The sequence below is a fragment of the Myzus persicae genome, unplaced genomic scaffold, assembly GCF_001856785.1.
Source record: "Myzus persicae strain clone G006 unplaced genomic scaffold, MPER_G0061.0, whole genome shotgun sequence".
Classification (NCBI taxonomy): Eukaryota; Metazoa; Arthropoda; class Insecta; order Hemiptera; family Aphididae; genus Myzus; species Myzus persicae.
In genome coordinates, this window is record NW_019104111.1 from 694442 (window position 1) to 716506 (window position 22065).

The 22065-nt window shown below is 32.8% G+C and overlaps 1 protein-coding gene across 9 annotated transcripts in view; it reads left to right on the plus strand.

Annotated features, from left to right (window-relative positions):
- LOC111038847 (protein alan shepard) overlaps positions 1–22065 on the plus strand; it is a 122049-nt gene that overhangs the window by 83049 nt on the left and 16935 nt on the right. The gene's annotated exons all lie outside the window — the stretch shown is intronic.

Genomic DNA, 22065 nt, shown 5'->3' on the forward strand with positions numbered 1-22065 from the left:
AAATATAGACAAAGAATCCAGAGCGAAACGTAGAGATGTATAGAAATACTCGTTAGGTATGTCGTTCATCTGCCATGTTCTATTTGCCAGTTGTCAAACATTTTATACATTTAGTAATTTAATTTTGTAAACTGAATATTCCGTAGTGTACCCCACTTATATTTTAACATAAATACTTATAGTTGATAAATCGATGAGCGCTTAATTAAAACTTAAAATAGGAGTACCTATATAGAATGGCTCGCCTTCTATAAATAATATATATGTGTCGGAAATTCGAGAAAATGCCATACGATTTACCAACTCGTCGCCTGACAGCTGACCGATTATTTGTTGACTGGCTATTTATAGTATATAGAGCATTGTCGGATCCGTATAGAACTCTGATATAGATAAGATATGACTTGAGTTCAATAGAATTATTTTTTATTTGTATTTCCATACTGTACTCGGGCTAGTCATTTTTAACTGATGTGTGTTCTCTGAGTCTGTTGATTTGAAAACGGAAACTTATATAACATCCTACTAAATTACAGACGTTTTCAAACGTTTTTCAGTCATTTAAAAATTTAGTTTTAATTTTTAGATAGTTCTACGAATATCGGTCACCGGTGTTGTATAAATCTAAACTATTGGTTGTTCTTTACGAATATTAAAATATTCATTATATACATAAATTAACGTATCTCCGATGAGTAGAACTGACATTACCGTTATGGTAATGAATGGCCAGAATAAATAAACATAATTTTATTTGAGATGATAGTTACATATATTAACGGTAATAATTTTTAAACATTTTTTAAAATTATACTTCCTGACAAAATCATTACCTATCCACTTAGATCATTATTTATTTGAAAACGCTGAAATACTATATATTATCATTACACATTAACTACCAATCTATCCAAGTGTCTAATATTCTAATGTGGGTACATATCCCGGCGTATGCCCTATGTGCATATACCTTTCTTGTATTGATGAAAATGAAATTAATTATGAATTGTTTTCTATAATTCGCATTGTACCTACGACACGTTCTTGTTTATTTATTTATTTTTTTTACATTCATTTTTTTATTGACGCATCATAATTTCAAGTCCTTGTAATAATAATAATAATAATAGTAATAACAATATTAAGATGAAAAAATTGATTTGAAAATCAACAACGACGACGACGTCGACGATGTTACAACATAGCGAACGTCGGCGAGAAAGAGCAACGGCGTGTGGCGGACGTGCTATTGCCCTTGACATTGAACGTCGCCGTCGTGTACGACTGTCGGACGGGGCCGGGTCGCGGCGGGCGGTGCCCGACACGCACGCAAACTGCATCGGCGGCGGTGAATGACTCTTCTCAGCGTGTGCCAAACGCGCGCGCAACAAGTCGTCGCGGTTTTCAATATTCCCCCCCTTATTCCCCCCTAACAAACACGTTTTCTCACGGGGACCCCCGGGACGCACCGCTGAGACCCTCTCCTCCACCCATATCCCCCCCCCCCGTCCGCAGTGTTCTATGTTAAGTCGCCAGTCATTTTAAATTCAGAACGAAGCCAAGAATGTATATATTGGTTCTGCAATAATGCGTTTTTATTGTATTTTTTTTTTCATCAGTTCTCTCTGCAGTTATCATTTTTTTCGATCACGTGGACCGAATATTGTACTGCTTATTACCTACCTGTAGATGTTTATAGAATGCAACTTGTAAGTGATATCTGTGGATTGGAAACGTTGTACACAATCAGTCGGTATACTCAGGTAAAATAATTAGGTAATACTATTGCTGTAACCTATATACATTTTTTATTGGAGAGGTCATTTAAACTGCAATGCACAGTTACAAGCGCACGTATACTGTATAATCACTACATTCCCCCCACCACACACCCAACACTTCAGTGTTGAATCAATAATAATAGAATGATCCAAAAAACTTCCACTGACAAAAAAAGAAAGGTACCTACTCTTCATTTTCATCCAAATATTCAAATCAGATATTAAGTTCTTAAATATTAATTTTATTTGTAATCTTACATACAAAAGTATAGAATATATTTATAAATAGTAAAAAAAAAAATGATGATAATTTGTGTATTATATTTTAAGATAAAGTTATCTGTTACTCGATTTGTTTTGTGTTCCATTTTATGTTGTACTACCAAAAATTTGAATTGTATATTCGTTCGTATTCAGTCGTTCTATAACGTTATAATTATTAACAGACATAAAAAAACAATAATCGTGTAAGGCAATATTTGTCTTATGAACAATCATTTGAATTTTGAAACTCGTCGAAATGTTGTGTTAACGAACAACGCAACAACTTTTTGTTTAAATTATCGTTCTAATGGAATGTTGTGCGTTTTGACTTTATTTTCGGAGCCATAAAAATAACATAACTATATGCCTAGTTGGTGTAAATCGAAAAACTGCATTTTTTAAATACCTACCACTTTTTGTGTTTTGGTATGAAATAGGCTTTTAAATAATTTTACATCTCGTGTTGTTTTAAAATACCTACACAAGAACTAATACATTTATAATGATATTATTGCCTTTAATGCGTTTTTCTTTTCAATTTAGTTTGATTATAATATGTACGGCCATCAACTGGGTTCGGCAATTAGACTGTCTCGACTTTTATCTTAATTTCGTCTTAACGATCGCATCGTCAGGCAGGCCACCGACGTTTATTACACTCGTTCGGCGCCTATAGTTTATTATATTGTTATAAACGAACATAAATGCCAATTTATGACACAATATTATAATTAAAGTATCGAAGACCACAAATAAATTACATTCAAAGTGTAATGTATACCTTCAGCGTTTTCGGATGATAATTTAATAATCGGAGAAATTGTCGATGGCCAAAGTACTTATACCACCAAGTATACCTCATTATATAATCATTATTATTACCAGTAGGATAATTGTTTATCGATGTCACGGGTAATACGAAAAATCCGACAGTTTCAGTGAAGAACATAATAAGTAATGATATAATGTACCTTATATTTTTTATCTATAAAAATATAATATAATATGCGCCAACAGCAATAATTATGCAGCGTGCAATTATAGTTTCATGTTGAGTCGTGCCTAAGATTATGTGTAGTGAGTTTGACACTATTGTACATTGCGGAATTTGATTGTGGCATTGGAAACAAAATTGTTTTCAGTTGTTATGGTGCAGTATAATATTCGAACATTGAGAAAATGTATTCGCTGGGGATGCAAGTATTCTGTACCAATAAAATTAATAAATACGCTCCTTAACTCTATAGTGGATACCTATATGCGGGATATGCTCGTCGAAACTTGAAGTTTTATATTCGTTCAGAATTCAATAAGTGTAAGTTAAAATTGTTCAACAAGTATTTTGCCATACGAATTATGAAATTAAGTTGTTGCCAATTAAAACAAGCTTAAAATGTTAATAACTTGAGTATATTTATTAATAGATATTTTCCGAAATAATGAGTGTTCGCTGCGCACAAGTTCACTCTAACAAATGTTTTCCGACTAAAATTAAAAATACATTTAAAAAAAAACGATTTATCATATTCAAGACAATAATATCTTGTGCTCGGTACGTATATAGGTAGGTACTCAAGTGGGGATTCGATGTGCTAGTTCCAGAATTCAGAGTGCTTAGCTCCCCTGCGATTCACGCCAGTGTAACACTGCAGGGTAGTAATGTTGTATTTTATACTTTTATCCGGTAAACATATCAAAACCCTCGCGTTAACTACGCCCCATAGAAATAATGGTTATCCTATAGGGGAGGAAGGCCTCCGACTGCTCGTCTAAACGGACTCGAAGCCGTCGAAGGGGTAGCTAAAATATGTATACTATCAGTTTTCTATACCTTACTATATTGTCTAATAAAATATATTACACCGTACAGAAAACCATATTGTACGGAATTTTGAATTCAGTGGATCTGCGAAAATTCTATGACGGTGTCATTATAGCATAGGTAGGCACTGCAATATGTCTATAAACAACGCTTTCTAATTTCGCTTTAGAATTTTTTTTTCAGTTCGACAAAATTATATGAGTCTTTTGTGGAACCGTATAGCTTTTAGTAATATATTATCTATATTACCTATGTCATATGTATACTTTTATACTTGTTTATTATATAGTAAATTTGTAACGCCGAGGCCCATTTATTTTTACCTTATTTCTAGTCTAACAACTTACTTATGTCAATGAATCGTTTTACCATATCGTGAAGTCATAACAGATCCATCTATATACCTCACACATATATTTATATTATAATATATTTGCCGAAGGGAACTTGTAGGTATTATTCAGAGTGATTCACCGCCTTATTTTCCTATAATAATGAATTTATTCTAATCCTGATTTTTGAAATTTTTGAATATCCTCATAGACCATATAACTTTCAATATTCTAATTTATTTGTTCTACTTAAGGTTAAGAAGTCATGTCACGACTACAAACTTCTGTTTTTAAAAAGGCCCCCCGTTTTTACTGTAAACTACTCAGTGGATATTTTTTTTTGGCAAATGTCGATGAATTTTATTCAAAATTAGAATGAGTAGTTTTTAGTTAAAATATTTGTAGTAAGTCCTCAAAAATGGTTTAAAAAAGTATAAATAACAACTAAAATTGGATTTAGTATTTATTATACTTGGGCTATTTTTACAAATTATTTATAGTGATAGATTAATACTATAGCCCTATATTTTATTAATCCAAAACCATATATCTTTTACCCTTAGAACTCTTAAAGTTGAATTACTCAAAAACTACTAGTACGAATTTCGATTCTGATACGTCAACATTTTCCGAAAAATTATATACTATATAATTTTATTTACAGTTGAAAATAGGTGTTCTCATTTGAAAAACAGAAATTTATATCTCCACTGGACACTCCAAGTAGTACAAAAAACCTCAAAATGTAAAAATATAGTCTTACAATATATATTTAAAAATTTAAAAAATCAAATTTTGAATAGTTACATTATTGAAGAAGAAAAAAGGGGGATCATGATTGATGAATCACCCTGTATAGGTAGGTATAACGTACTATTTAATATGCTATTTGAGATAGAGGCATGATTGAAATGTACAAGGCTATTGCATCTATACCCCTTCTCAATCTAATATTTGATGATAAAAAAAAGTGGAGGCGTGTTTTCATGATAACAATAATTGATATTTATGATATCCCTTTTAAACAGCCATTTTGTATCTGATGATAACAATCCGAGTCTATATATATATATATATATATATACAATATAACCAGTGTACCTCATCCCAGGATAAAGGTATCTTGGGGTTCAAAGTTTTCAAAGCGAAAGTTTAGACAGTCCCTGTACGATAGTAATTACTGTAAGTATAAATATGATATTAAAATTAAGTTTAAAATTATAATTTAATACTGAAAAATATGCACGGTAGTTTTAGTTAAAGTTACTGCATTGTATATTATAATGCATATTGCATTAATATCTATACACGCGTATAACTTTCCAACTGTGCTGCGAAGTTCACTTATAATTTTATACAATAAAACCCAACGATAAATGTACATTGGTATTTTATTTTTTTAAATGCATATATATATATATATATATATATGCATAATATGCTATATTAAGCGGTACCTAAGCCAAGCCCAATCATAAGTCATAACCACAATCGACTGCAACATCTGCTATATAATTATTAATCGTTTACTGCGAGAGAATATTAAACGTCGATTTCTTTCGTCTTCGTCGCCTTTCCACGTCGTTTTGAATCATCCGCCGCGCCGCGTCTGACATCACAATTTCACATATTATTATTATTTATTATGGATGTCATTGTTGGAAGTCGTCGTCGGCATTTATTTCTCAGAAAAATCAAATTAGAAATCTAGTTCGATTCCGCCCGGCCCGCAGCGGTGCACTGAACATGACACTACTGATGTCATCTATTATAAAATAATAATTATAATATTATTATTATTATCATTATTATACGGTGCTTGTGTATACAATATAATATTATTTGCACGATACCTATACATATAATTATAACATTATGCGTTTTTTTTCCTTATATATATACCGTTTGCGACAAAAACAAAAAAAAAAATAATAATAATAAATAACCATTACTCATCGTAATAGTGTTATTTGTCGCGTTATGCCCACTTTCTTCTCCGGCTTATATACCTACCTATGCTGCAGTAGCTGACTATCCATCGTAACGTGTTTACACCCGGAAAATGCAGCGTTTTCGAAATAATGGTTTTCGGCAGGCCATATTCTTGGAAATTCGCGTTACGCTGCGTTCGGGTAGGTGTGTGTGTGTGTGTGTACAAATAAGAAAACATGCAACGATTGTTCGCCGGACCGATTCGCGAATCTCTCGGTTAATTGACCTCGTCACCGCGTCTATATTGTACGAGGTCTTGCCCGAGTCGTCTGCATCGAGCGTTTTCAGAGAAAGGAAACATTATAACGGTGAAACGCAAAAATGGGCTTTTCGGCGTATTTTATAATATATTATATTATAGGTAGGAACCACTTAGTGCTGAACATTATTGTTATGTCGTTATCATCGTCCAACACGCGATGAGTTAGGCTCCAAATTTGACAAACTGTCGGCAAACGATCTCTAAATTATTCTCTACGTTTTACGGTCTAAAATATCAGGATTCTGTACTTTCACACTTAGTATGGACTCTCGAACCCTGACAATAAAGATGGAAATCACAACTGATTGCGCTGCAAATGTATCGAATTATGGGTTATAATTTATTGGCAGTTTTTCCGCATATTGGTGACTGGACAACATGCAAACGATACCTACGAAGGAATCCGTCCCTATATATAGTCACTAACACAACGGTCAACATTTTAAACAAAACAAATTAGTACCTTTTAAAAAATTACAAATAATTTACCATGTACCTATACCAACATTATTTTACAATACTATAATAAAATAAGTTTCATTGCTATTGTATCAATTGTGTACATTTCGCTATACCTACTATATTAACGGATTGTATGCAACTTATTGAAAAAGGGAGAACAGTTAGCTAGTTAACACTTACCAAATAATAAAAATAATATTTAAAATGTACGTAAATATAAATGCATAATTGACTAATATGAAATTTATTTGATATACCTACTTTTTTAGACACCAGTTTAAACAAAACGATATTTTTCTATTTGAATACAACACACACACACACACACACACACATATATATATATATATCATGTAATATGTTGTTCTTAAAGTTACTTAATATTATATATGCTGTACCTTTCAGTCATTTTTAATATTTATTCGTTGCGTAGTAACATGAACAATAGCTTAATTAAGGCAATGTAAATGTGCGGCGACATTGACGTATGTCATATTATTGTAAATTATCACAGATTGACGTCTTAAAAATCAAATGCTTAATCAATATTGTTATGATATCGTTTGTTACAATTTAATATTTGGTATTTTCAATCGGGAAAAAATACAATTGTGATACGATATTTTACATCGAGTATTTCATTATATCATGATTTCTCACCAAAACAACTTAAAAAAAATTGTTTGTATTTTAAATGTATGAAAAAAGTGAACTATATATACCTAACGAAAAAAAAAAATCAATGACAAATATTAAACTTTAAAATCTGACTAAAGTTTGTGACATTAACACATTTTCAAACTTCGTACGCCTACATAATATTTCACTTTTCGTCCTATATCTATATTCATAATTTTAGGGACTGAGCCGCCGGCAAGCGATATCATGTTCGCGACAGCATTTTTCAATTTATTTAATCGAATTCCTTTTCCATAACTCCTACACGCATATTATTATATATACGTATAAATCGCGAACGACTCGAATAATAATTAAGTGCACTGATAATTTTGCACGCGGGTGAGCGAATTCAATTTGCTAAATATTTAACCTCAGATTACGAAACGACACTGCACGGTCGGAATTATTACATATTATATTATTACGTGTTATATTAGGCATATACAGAGTGCATATAGTAACTATAGTAACCTAATCTAAGCTAGCCGCACGAGATACGATGTTATAATAACTACAGTTATCGACTGTCGTAATTCTCTGGTTTTTGAGCCGATATCTGGATCGTCGTAATATTATGTGTGTACCTATCTGAAGTATCGTTATACTGTTTAAGCGATTTTCGTCGTCAGACGACCAACGGACGGCCATCCTTCTGGTAATAATGCATACCAATGTGTATTATTCCCTGCAATATATTACAGACTACACAGTCACATGCCTTTAAATTTCGGGATCATAATTAAGGGGATTATATGATATTATGTTCGCCCTTTTGCGTGCGTGCTGGTGTAATGCTGTTATTAATCTATATTATATATATATATTATATTGTACGAGGTGTACGCGGTACCTTTACACGGAACCGGGAAATCGCTTATAAAATATATTATACGGGTTTGACAAATGAGACGATCTCGCTCCGCATTTCTGACCTTTATCATATTGTCTATTAGGGGCTCATTCATTTTGACAGTTTTGCAGATTGTTTGTATATTGCATCACACACGCACGCACACACACACACACACACACACACACACACACACACACACACACTCGCATACACTGGTACATGCGAAAGAAATCGATTGTCAAACACACTGCAGCTCTGAAGGATACCTCGGGACGGAAAAAAAAAGACATTACCTACAGTTCCTATAATAAATATATATATATATGCACGCGGGTCGGTATATATTATATATTACGCGCCGTGTGACTGACGTACTTTCCGATCCTATTGATTGGCCGACAATCATCCACTCACTTTATCTAGGAGCCGCTTGTAAAATATGCAAGCATCATAAAATATACATTTATACACATTTATAGCTATCATGTACCTTACGCAATACTATCCGTCCTGCAGCCGGTGTTGTTTTTCTCCGCGTACCCAAAAAATATGGGTGCGTTCATTCGGGAAAAACACTTTATAATGCACTGATGTATTATATTATTATTATTAGAGGGGGGGGAGGTGAATCAAGTATAAACCTCAAATAAACCCCGAAAACCGTTTTACACAACTTGTGAATAGATGCTTCTACAGCAGCAGGCTGAGGTGAATCTAAATCCGTCGGTAGTATACGACCCTATGTATTGGTCGGAAATAAACGTATCAGATACCTATATGTAATTGAGGGAGTCAATAATTTTGAATTGTTGAAAGTTTTCTTCGTGGAGCAATTTTTGTTTTGTAGTTTGTACCTATACCATCGATTCGAAGCCGAAACGTTAATTTTTTTTCTAACGATTGGTAAATTGTTGAAATCGGTGTTTGATTGTATATTTAATTATCCCCAGGAAAATTCGATGACTGGTCAGTCACTCCGCTTGGGCGGTGGAATGAATACATTCCATCCTTGCTTTTCCTTAAGTACATGATGCCCGTGCTGTTGTTGTTTTTCCTCGTAATCCTGTACCCGAAAAATATCACTGCTATATCCGGCAAAGCACTTAATAACTCTGATATATTATATTATGTCGCGCATGTGATCCATCATGGTGGTTTTGATAAATCAAGTAGCGAGAACATCAAAACCCGAGAATCGTTTTCTACATATTTTAATATTTCACCGCATGAAATACATGATTTTTTTCTAAGGTCAAACACTCGAAATGCATGTCCTTTACCGCTGAATAACGACAGGGTAATAACTAATAGCCCATTGTATTTCTACATAAACATCTAAACTTTGTAATTTATAGGCATATTTTATACTATATAGCTCTGGTGTATACCTAACTGCAAGTGTATAATAATAATTATTATTACCAGTTTGTTAAATCGTTTTGTATGAATGAATTTCAAACGAATTCCTAATAAACTGCTTGCTGGTATTGTTATCAAAAAAATCATATTGTTATAGACAATATAGTAGTGTACGAGTAGGTACATCGTATGATATAGGTATTCTGTTTGATTTTAAAAGTTTCATTATAAGCAGTACTTTTTTGGTTATAATATAACCTAGGGTAAAACTATATTATTCAAATGATCGAAAAAATAATTGCGATTAATAAATTCTGTCCTCGCGATCATTGTTTCGAGTTTTGTGGTTAATAAAATTAATTTTTATTTTTTCAGTTTCCTAGATCATTAAACGTTTATTAAACGCTTATCGTTGGTTTGTTGAAATTATATAGTTATTTAATTTGGCTATCATAGGAAATAACAATAAATAAAAGACAATTTTACTGAATCAACAAAATCTGCACACCTTTGGTAGCTTGGTCGTGAAAATCAATATGACTCGATAGTATAGGTATTCGATCAATATTGATACGTGTCAATATCAGTACTTTATATTTTGGCGACGGAGCGTATCATTATGCACTATAGACATTCATTGACCATAGTCCATAGGTAGTTAATATAGGAATCGATAATACCTACCACATCAATAATTTTCACGTCATGCTTTGTACATCACAGATTTTCTGAATATGGGGCCCATTATTTTCATGTTGTTTTTGTACATAACCTCTAAAAGCCCCATATATTTCCCGTCTCTATTTTCCGAAGAGCAAAAGCCAAACTGTCTATCTCTCTTCTCCAATAAACACCACTTGCGGCTTGCCCTATCCATTCCTATAACTGTCAGCTATGGCCTTGACAGTGTTCCACAAATAAATGTGCATCATCATAAATTCTCCTGTACGATATGCATACCTATTTACGAAATAATGTATTAATTATTATTATTATCCCAATCATCACCGTGTGTTTATATTCGTTGTATTATTTTATTATCTATAAATATTATATCTCATAACTCGTCGGACGTCGTCGGTGAGTCACGTGATTGCGACACGCTCAGATGACGAAGACAACACCATTTGCACCATTCAAAGTGGCCAGGGAATTACTATTATATTATGATCGTCATCTACAGCTTTATGATCGTTTTTTTTTCACATATCATCTATCTGCCGGAATGTTAAAAATGTAAACAAATAAATATACTGGTCAAAGGTTTCCTAAATATTTTTTATTGAATTTGCTCGTTTCCATGACGACATTTATTCTTTTCTTTTATGTATTATATATTAAATATTTGGCGACTGTCGGAGAATGTTCATCGCTATCAACGCAAATAACAATAATAAATTAATAACTTATATATATTTTTAATCTATAACATTCGATTCACACTTACACGTGCACGTATTGAATAAGTTCAGACTATGTATAGATTATATAATATATCTAAGTAAAAAAAAAAATAAATAATAACACTGTCAATTAATAATAATTTCTTCTGTGAGCCTCATTAATGTACTAATTCACGTAACAGTAGTGTTCTATATAAAAAAATATGAATCGTGAACTAAAGACGATAGTGGTATTTTCAACTTTCGCTTGTTTTAGAATTACCAGTCTTTTTTTTTACCATTAAAATCGTGTTTTAAATTTTTTTTAATTTTACTTACCTATGATTGTACGTCCGGCTATATTAGGTCACAATGAACCTTTTTTCAAAAATGTAAATGGTAATTTTGCCTTCTAAAATTGTACTTTAAAAAATATTGAGCAATTGATTTGACCAATTTGTTGCAATTGGGTCACGTCTAACGATTTTTTATTGTTGAATTGGTTATGGACCCCACTGATACTAAATTTTAAATATTTTATTTTATTTTTATATATTTTCAAGACAGTTTAGAGAAAACTCAATGTTTCCTCCATATGTATGTAATTTATATTCTGAATCTTTAACTTAGAATGTCATCAAATGCCAATTCTCTAATTACACAAATGCTTTCAAAAATTTACATTTTCATTTTAAAATTAAATTTCACTGCATTTTAAAATACATTTTTTACTGTTTTATTGAATTTACAAATATACATTTATATTATAAATAGGTTTATAGGTACACTTGAAGGCCCAAAAAGTAAATACGAACGTAACTTCAATAGAATTACGTTATTAATCAAATGAATAAATAGACAGAAAGAGAAAAAATCCGATTTGATTTTGTAAAATCAGTATTAGGTAAATATTTACCTGCATCAATAGTTGTTTTTGACTAATAAAGTTAACAATTATGTGAGTGTACTATAAATTTACTGAACATAGCTTATATTTATTTCGAAAAATCATGTGCTTTACAAAAATAATCTTTCGTCTATACTAATAATTACTAAGTGGCTATAGCCTGATTTCCGGGAGTACCCTTTAAAAAATATATCTATTATTTGAGGCCTGAATAACCGGGTGATAAAATGTAAAAAAATAATTTATTTGAAGCTATTACAGATAAAATGTAGTCTAATTATCAACCGGCCGTATGATTACCCCGAATAAATAAATCATTCATAAGTGAAGCCGTAAAGGTTAGGTTACCTTATTAAAATATGACGTTATCTATATCTATATGCACCTTCCTATACTTACACTATAATAGTACCACGTTTTCAGAATTTAAAATTATAATGACAGATTAGTAATAATAAAAATAAAAATAAAAAACAAAAACTTTAATAATACTATGACTATATTGTTCAATCGATATTTTAATTATTGTGTCAAAGTCTGCTACAATATAAATATATAATTATGTACTATACAGTATACACCGCACCGCGTGCATTGATGTCGACCGTTTCCATCGGTTTTCGATTTTAATTAACTTTTTAATTATTTAATCCATACGAAATTAGTCATATTATATTGTATAGTATAATATTGTACAAAACAGGTCGACCGCGGAAACTTCGTTACGCAGTGTCTCCTGTATTATGTTGTCCGTGTTTATTTTTTCCATCTGAATTTTCGGACGTTTTCTCGAGACCGCGTCGACGCGCGCGCCACGCTGTTGTCAAAAACACGTCCCCGTCAGACGCTCTCTATATATTATATATACACACACACACACACATAATAATAATATAATAATACACACACGCGGACCATATTATATCTAACCACATAATATAATGGTGATATAATTATAATGACAACAACAATAGTATCGTAATATATAGTATATACAATACGAGCGGAGGGTGGTCGGTTGGGTGTCGGGCAACTTCGGTTGTATTATAACAACGGGTATACGCGACGTCGTGTCTGGGCAAACAAAACGTAATATATTATAGGTAGATACCCACACGATATTGCTTCTACACGTATATATAATATAATATAATAATATATAATATGACGACGACGCGTGCTATCCTGCGAAAGCTGTTAAATTAATTTAACAGCGTTTATATACCTATATAATATTGGTTTGGTATGCTTGAGGCGATTCAGTTGTATATATATATATATATATATTATATATAAAAGCCCGATTAAGCCGGCGTGAGCTGCGTGTAAGCTACAGACTACGTAACCGTGTTTGACCACGGATTTATAGAGACACAGTCAACGGTGATATTTATTTTAAAACAATATTATGGTTTTTCTATACCACAAAACACAAATTATATCTTTTAGTTTAACTTTTAATTTTTATTGTCATATATACGCGAACGGCGAGGTACCCACGATTTTAAAATGTATTGCACACCACGTATATTTAAAATAAAATAAGCCACATGTAATTTTGTTTAATTTATATTGTTTAAATTTTTGTTCATATATTCATATGTCAAATGAGTTAAACGTATTACGTATTTTATCACTTCTTCTGGTTAAATAATAACGAATTTTTTATAGTACATTGGTTGAAAAATGTTGAAAGTTTGTACGATAAAAAATATCAACATGAAATCACTAATGAAATATTAAAAAAAATATTTTCACAAAGGGCTGGAAAAATATATGGTCACCAAAATAGTTCACAGTCTACAGGTTCGGGCCCAAATGTGGGTCTGTATAATTTAATATTATGCAGAGTGTTTTGCCGCCATAATAAACCGACAAATACATTCAATGTGATGGACATCCACAGACATTACTTGCTAACATACTTGAACTCGGGATATAAAATAAATTGTTATTTTATCGTTTCTCATACTATAATTATCAATGATTTATGACTAAAATATTATGCAACTATAAAAGAATCTTTGTATGCGTATATTCTAGAAGTTGAATTACTGTAATAATTTATGTCTTAAGTGTATTCAAACAGTTATGTATACATGGACGTTTTTAAAGTTTAGGCATTATAATATATATATTGTATGGGCTTATCAAGCTGGACCGCGAGTGGGTGTGGACGAGCACAAATACGACGATACAACCCTTATATGATATTATATTACCTATGTATTATGTAGAATTGATTTATAAGTGTATAGCACACTCTGTATGGGTGTGTTATACAGAAATCGGAGCACGCTGTATACACACCCATCGTAATATATTTAAATTAATATATTTTGAACTCAGTGAATCGATCGCCGTCCTCGCTCCGATTTTTGCCTATAGCCCGACAGAGGACTTATTAATGTGTGGTATGAAAAAAAAAAAACTGGTATCCCGAAATATAGTTTTTAATCAAGACTAAGGAGGCGGGTGGTATAGGTATATTAAAAAATTCCGAAAATCGGTATTTTTGAACAAATGCGCATTATATTAAGGGTTAAACGGGTGGGAGGGGGTAGATGCGGGGGTTGAGCATGTTTGGTGATTCGCACTGTATATCGCGTGTAATACATATATATTATACATATATATTGTACTTTATATACGCGCCATTGTCAGGTCTGAATTCGTCGGCCGCCTCCACCCCTCAATGTGCGCATAATATATAATATTATAAAATATAATAATGGCGATGCCTCGGCGGCGGCGTCGCCGGATAGGAAAAGAAGTATGATTAATTAGTGCACATTATTATATATGAATGCGCGTGCGTATACACGTCACTTTGTATGCATTATATATATATATATATATATATTACACATACAAATAATATCTTTTTTTTTTTTACGAGCAAAAATAAAATATCCTCTTCGAGAGGATTTATTAACGAACTATTCAAAAAAAAAAAAAAAAAATTTAAAAAAAAATACCTATATTTTTGACGAACGATTGTTATACGAGAGGAGACGTGAGTGCTGTATACATCACACACACACATACAACACTCATCAGAAATATATATATATATATTATGACTCGTATGGGCGTGAAATTTATGCCGCACTTGGTAGGTGCTTGAGTGGGGAGGGACTCGTTCAAATGCCATTCGTGACGCCGCACCGTTAAAAATATTTGGTTTCCCATATTATTATTATCATTATTATTATCATTATATTGGAAGACGAACGCCATTCTCGTGCTGCGAAAAATTGCATTCCGTATATTATGTGTCGTCGGGTTAACGGACGGCGTCTGTGTGCTCGCGTACATATTGTATATCGGTCTCCGAAATTCCAACCAAGGCCATTATTACTACTAAACGTGTCTGAATCGCGATTCCCGAACGGTAAACTCGTATTAGGTATGTAGTCAATCCTTCTTGTAGCCATAAATTATGTACCGCAGTATAGGTACGGGCAGTAGCATATTGTATGTATTATGATATTAATTTTATATTATTATCGATTTATCTTTTATACTACACATGTATACACGTAATGGTACCCGGTAGGTACCTTATAGTTCGGTGTTCAGGTTTTTTCAACGACATTCGTTTTTTTTTTATTTTAGGTCAATTTTGTTTGAAATTATCATTTTTTATAATTTACCTGTATTTTTCTTCAATTTGAATTTTCATCTATATCTTGCGTATGATTTGAATTAAGTGTGTAGGTACCTACGTATACTTATATAAAACCAATTTTCTCACGACCTTTTTGTTACTTTGATTTCATATACATGTGGGTTTGTTGCTTTTTCGAACGGCTGTCTAAATCATTTTTAATTTCATTGTTTGTACACATAATAGGAGTGTGTGCTGCATGCAGTATTTACTAAATTATGTAGACACTACTGTAAGATTCTCGTTTAAATTCTCCGACAAATTTTCACTAATCTAACGGGTGTTGTCAAGACCGTGTCCATGTTTTATAATGTATAGTATTCTTTGCTTTCAACGATACACAACAATAATTGGGTGTGTTGGTTTCACTCGTATTATATTTCCAAACGTTTTTGTGACATTCTTATCTATATACAATATATATATATATATCCGTACACCATCATATTTTAATGTCCCTATAAGTATATATAATGTCCTAATAATGTCATAGGCGACCGCCGCTGGTATTCGTTGAACATTCCTGAGTATGTAATAATAATAATAAAGGTTAAGTATGACATTTATGATATTATGTTTCGGTTATTAAAAAAAAAACCGCAATATTTCATTTTACGCCTTTTAAGGTGCGGCTATAAACGAATCGAAGACCTCTGGGGTTTTATCGTAAAACTTGAGTATTTTATATATTACAAATAAAATTATATTATTATCAGGCTTTCTAAAAAACAATACAATTCAATCGCCGAGAAAACCCAACGATAGTCACTGCGCAGCAACTATACTGCAACGGCAATTCCACTGCATAATATTCGTAATAATATGGTCTCTCACGTGTAACACCTACATATTTTCTTCGGAACCACATTATAAAGAGTTGAACATAAATAATATATTATTAGATATACCGCGCAGATTACAGCTGTTTTTTTTTACGTTTAGGTTATTCCTGGTATATACCGTTGTTGGGTTAACGCACCGATGTCTGCGGACGTTAGACGATTTCATGCGCGTTATTGTTTTCGACGCGTCGTATGGGTACTTAATTTCAATTTTGCAGCGCATAAATGAGTTACAAGTTAAAGTTTTAAAGTTTTAACTCGAGTTGAGTTAATTTTAACTTTTTAATTTAATTTATTTGTATTTGTATGAAATTAATGAACAGTGAGTTACGTCAATACAATTTATATGTTGTACGCGTTTCTTCATAAATAATTAAATAATAAATATAATAAAATAATTATTGATACATTTTGGGCTGTGGACATAGAATCATTATAACCCTTAAGAATTCGCATAATATCTCGAAAAGTGCACCAAAAACCTTATAAATCCATTCAAACTGAAAATATTTTAAGTAAACGATAATAATATTAATTAAGCATTACGTGCGAACAAAAAGTGTGAAATGTTGATAAATAATTTAAATTAAAAAAAATCACCTATCCGAATTCAGTAGGTGCCAAGTCAATTGCCTGTTGTTGGTCTCTATGTAGGTACAACTCTTAAATTGACTGAGATAAAAATAAACTAATAAACTATACTATACCTAACTCTAAATGTTTTCTAATTCGTTTCCATCGGTTAGAGAATAACATCTTCAACTCGCCCAGCCACGCCCAATTTAAATGCACACACTGCAGGCCGTTACACCCCAACTGTGTTTAATAACCATAGCACTATAACCGATTGCCTAGGTATATATTTCAAGAAAACGACCCGGTTCACGACGATAATCCACACGCCGATTTGGTCCAACGAGCCCTGTCTGCAGATAATAATATAATTACGCTCGACCGCGTAAAACGTATCTAATATGTATATAATATGGTGTCTTAAGCACAGCGCGTACATCACGCTCGGCGGCTCTAATTATAACGCCATATTATATTATACTGTTATGATGATGACGTGTAACTGAACTCGCTCGTCGCCCATGTGGGTGTACCCGATGGTGGGTGGTTGGTTGGCCGCGGATGCCACCGGATGCTCCGGCTAGATTTGGAAAAAGTTTCAGTCTTGTGGTTCCTGCCGAAATCGATATTTTTTGCCTGACGTTTATGCAACTTGTTATTACTACAATATTATAGGTATCGATTTTAAATTATTTAACCGATTCGCTTTGAAAAACCGCTGACTATAATCAATCCGAGTGTTGAACCTTTATTGAATCTGGCGGAAGCAAAAATGTTTTTATTTCCAGTGGAAAGCTGCAATATGCGGACTCTAGTTGGTATACCGTTTGAGTGTTGTATAGCCATAATGATATGCACTGCTTGTCTTTTTCCAAACAATTTGTTTGCGCAACACACTAGAACTGGATATTATATAGAGCACATTTAAGCATTTACTTGCAACCCATCAACCAACATTGTGTTGCCTAATATTAAGGCCACGGTTAATAATTGATGAGAATAAAATGTGCTACGAAATCACGTCGCATTACGAACGATTGGGTTTTATTTAAGTCAACATATTATTATTAGGTGTATTTATTTAGTAATTAAATTCAGTGTAATGAAAAATAATAAATAAATAAATGATAAAAAAAATTTTTAAAAATGTTTAACAATTAAATTGGGAAAACGTGATTTTACAATCTGCAATTTTATTGTGCTAAAATGAGTCATCGTTATCGTTTTTAATGTGCAGCGCCAACTGTACTTCCCGATACGCCGACAGAATTTATTATAATTGTTATATACTCTTATAAGTTATAATATACTTACAATACATAAGGTGATTCTTTAATTTTTTTTTAAATTGCTTTCCTACCTACCTATATTTTAGCCTTAAATTCTGAGCTGTGCTATAAATGTGTATTGATTTTACAATAACATGTTTTTTTTAACTTGTGTCGTGGCTGAAGATATTTTTTCTATTTAAAAAAAATTCTCCGATCAACAACTTCGAGGGATGTGTCTTGTAACAAATGATTTAGTTTTAGATAATTGAAAATAATCCGGAAAAAAATATGAACATTTAAGAACACCTTAAATATTACGTTGGAAATAATTTGTGTTCTTACTTTTGTAAATGATGGCATACATTTTTAATTTTATATTCTTGAACAGAATATTTTCCCAGAAATTCGCAGAAATTCGATATAAAAAAATAATAAGTTGTTTGACGTAACGAAAGAGTTTAGATGAGCGAAGCGTGCACCGACATTTTACCTCTTCTCCATCCGATCATATTATAAATTTAAATGTTTCTGACTACTGGTTTGATATTGGATTTTTTTAAATCGAAATTCTCAGTATTCTATTGTACTTCAGCAGAAATAATAATATGAGATTAAAAACGAACATTGTCGTAAAAGAAAAACTTGAAAATCGTAACGATACAAAATCATGTTTCGAGTTAGGAGTAGTAATTATTACGAGCTACCGTAATCGCGGGCTTCCAAAATCCAAAACCGTCATTAACGTAACGAGAAAATGTCGTGTGTTAATTCGTGATGAAAGGATCGCGCTGCACAGTGTATCATTTAATATTCGACTACCTCGCCGCCATGGGTCGAATTTACACCTGTGTAATATATTGTAATACCTGTATAATGACAATCATAATAATAATAATAATAATAATAATAATATTATTAACGCGCTGTGGCGGCGGCGCCAGTGCTTTCGTTTCGCGGCCGGCGCGGTTTCCGCATACCGCAACAATATTATAATATTATAATCGGGCGGCGGCGGCGGCGTGCACTGCTGCCGAACGTTTTACGACTTCCATCCATCCCGGCGGACGAACTTTGCGCCCGTCGCTGTATTTTTTGTAAATAATAAATCACGCACGCCTCGTGTAACCGGCTATACATTATGGCATATTAATATATATAATAATATAAAATGTGTACGATTACACATTGTACGCGTGTGCTGTTGTTGCCGTGTCGCGTTATCGCCAATTGTGTGTACTTATCATTATTTGCGGGCGTGTACGTGTGCGCGTACAGGGTGATTCAATACGCCGTAGCTCGCCGACGGTTTTTTTCCCTCGGTCGATGTTCGTCGTTTGGATTCTGAGTTTCGAAACGTCCGAGTATATGCTCGCCCAGGACCATAAAATGTGACTGTAATATTTTGTCACATCAAAATCTCCTCTTTCGTATTCCGATTTATAACAACACTGTGATGGGTACGTTTTCTGCGAAAAAAAGTCATCCGACCGTATTGCGTCTGTGTGGGGAATAAAGCCAATGTCGTATTTGAAAAGAGAATAGAGTTGCTATGCTATCGCTACGCGGTGCAATCCGCTGCATAACCGGTGGTATATAATATGACGAATCCGAGTGTTTGAAAATATGCTCGTGTCTTAAAATCCCCGGAAATCAGAATTTCAATACAAATAATAACCGATAAATAAAAAACGGAAGTGATATGCTCGGTGAATCGTCCAGTATATTTTGTGTATTTATCATTTGTGTGTGGTACTTTAATGTTTAAATTGTACACGCGTGGTGCATACTATTATAATAATGTTAATTATAATACGATGTGTAGTGATTTTTATTGTCGCCGCGATATGATATTTCGTACCATTTCGTCTTATCGCCGACCGAGTCCGACAACCGCCGCGGTCGCCGTGGTTGTGATAATAATATTCGCAGTGACTATTACTTTCGGAACCTTGCTGAAAAGTCGTAGCAGGATTCGCACACAATACGATCGTTATTGTTGTATACACGAATCGCTTTCGTTATATTTTTCGAATCCATTCATCACACTGCCCCAATAAAACAATAGGATAAAATATTCAGCGTAAAGCAACAATAATAATATTGTCGTCGTATTCAGGTTTTTACATACCATTATATTATGCATACGCTACGTACGTACGATGGTCGTTGTTTGGCTTTTATCGGTTTTCTTTGTATTGTCGTCATTATTGCGGTCCGGTGACCGTTTGATGACCGCTCGTGTATATAATACATTCGTACGTGCACGTGCACTACTCTCGGACTCGGTAAAAAAAAACCTAATCTAGCCGAGTGAGTCGACGAAAATCGTGTATGTATAGGTACGGCGCGATATCGTGAGATGCAATGTTATATAAATAAAATCGATAAGGAAAAAAACAAATATTAATTATTGAAAAAAAAAAACAAATAAAACGAAACACACATAGTTAAAACCTATGTTGAGCACAGCGATAAGATATACCTAAATTATACCTGTACACAACAATAATAATTATGTATAGCATATGCAGTATTAGTGATTTATCGCTGACCTTGCACAATATTATTGCACTGAACGTTTGAACCAGGATTTGAAACAGGGATCAAAACCGTTTTCTGAACTGGTATAAACCGTTAAAAACCGAAACCGAAAACAAAATCAAAAACGAAACAGGAAAAATAAAAGAAACCGGTATTAAAACCAAAACCGAGACCAAAAATATTATAGACTGGTATCGAAACCGTTATTATTAGGGCTGGGATTTCAATGCACTGTGCATTGTTTTCCAAAGTGTACTGTCCGATGCTCATATTGTCACAAATTTGTTTTATGTACTTTTAAATAAGAATATAAAAATGTATTACGCATTTTCTTGAATTTTATGAAATGTTTAGTTTTCAGATCAGTTTCTTAATTTTTTTAGGGCATTTTAGAGTTGTTGGAAACAACATATGACTTTAAAATGTTTCGAGTTTTTTGAGTCATTTTTGCTTATTTATAAGAGCAGTTTTTGAGACTTCTAGTAAAACAATTTTCTTATTTTTATCAAACATTTTACAAGTATAGTAAAAATATTCAATTATAATTTAGAGTCTGCTTGAAAATCAGTTTTTTTAAAATTATAAAATGGTAAAAAAAATCAAAACCGAAACCGACATTTCTTAATATACTGATATTGACAAATTGAGAAACCGATATATAAAATTGGAACTGAAACCGAAATTGATTGAATCGGTTTCAAACCCTGGTTTGAACTCTGTACTATATATTATACAGTTGGTATAATATTACACATGATAATATATGCTGTAGGTACGTTATTGTATACGCACCGCAAAATAATACACAACTGCAGGTCGTTGAGTTTCAAAAGAAAACTTTGCCTATTTTGTTTTCCGTTCGTCGTCGACTCCAATACGCGCGTGTGTGTGTGTCTGTGCCTGTGTCAGTGTACGAGTTTTTATTTTACAAGCGGCTTCAGACAGATGGACGGAAACAACGGTGTACAGCCGAATTATGCGAGTTTGTTACGAACGAATATAAAACACGTACTTATATCGTAAGAATATGTGTGCGGGGTGTATTATAATAGTATTATACTCCGTGTGTTA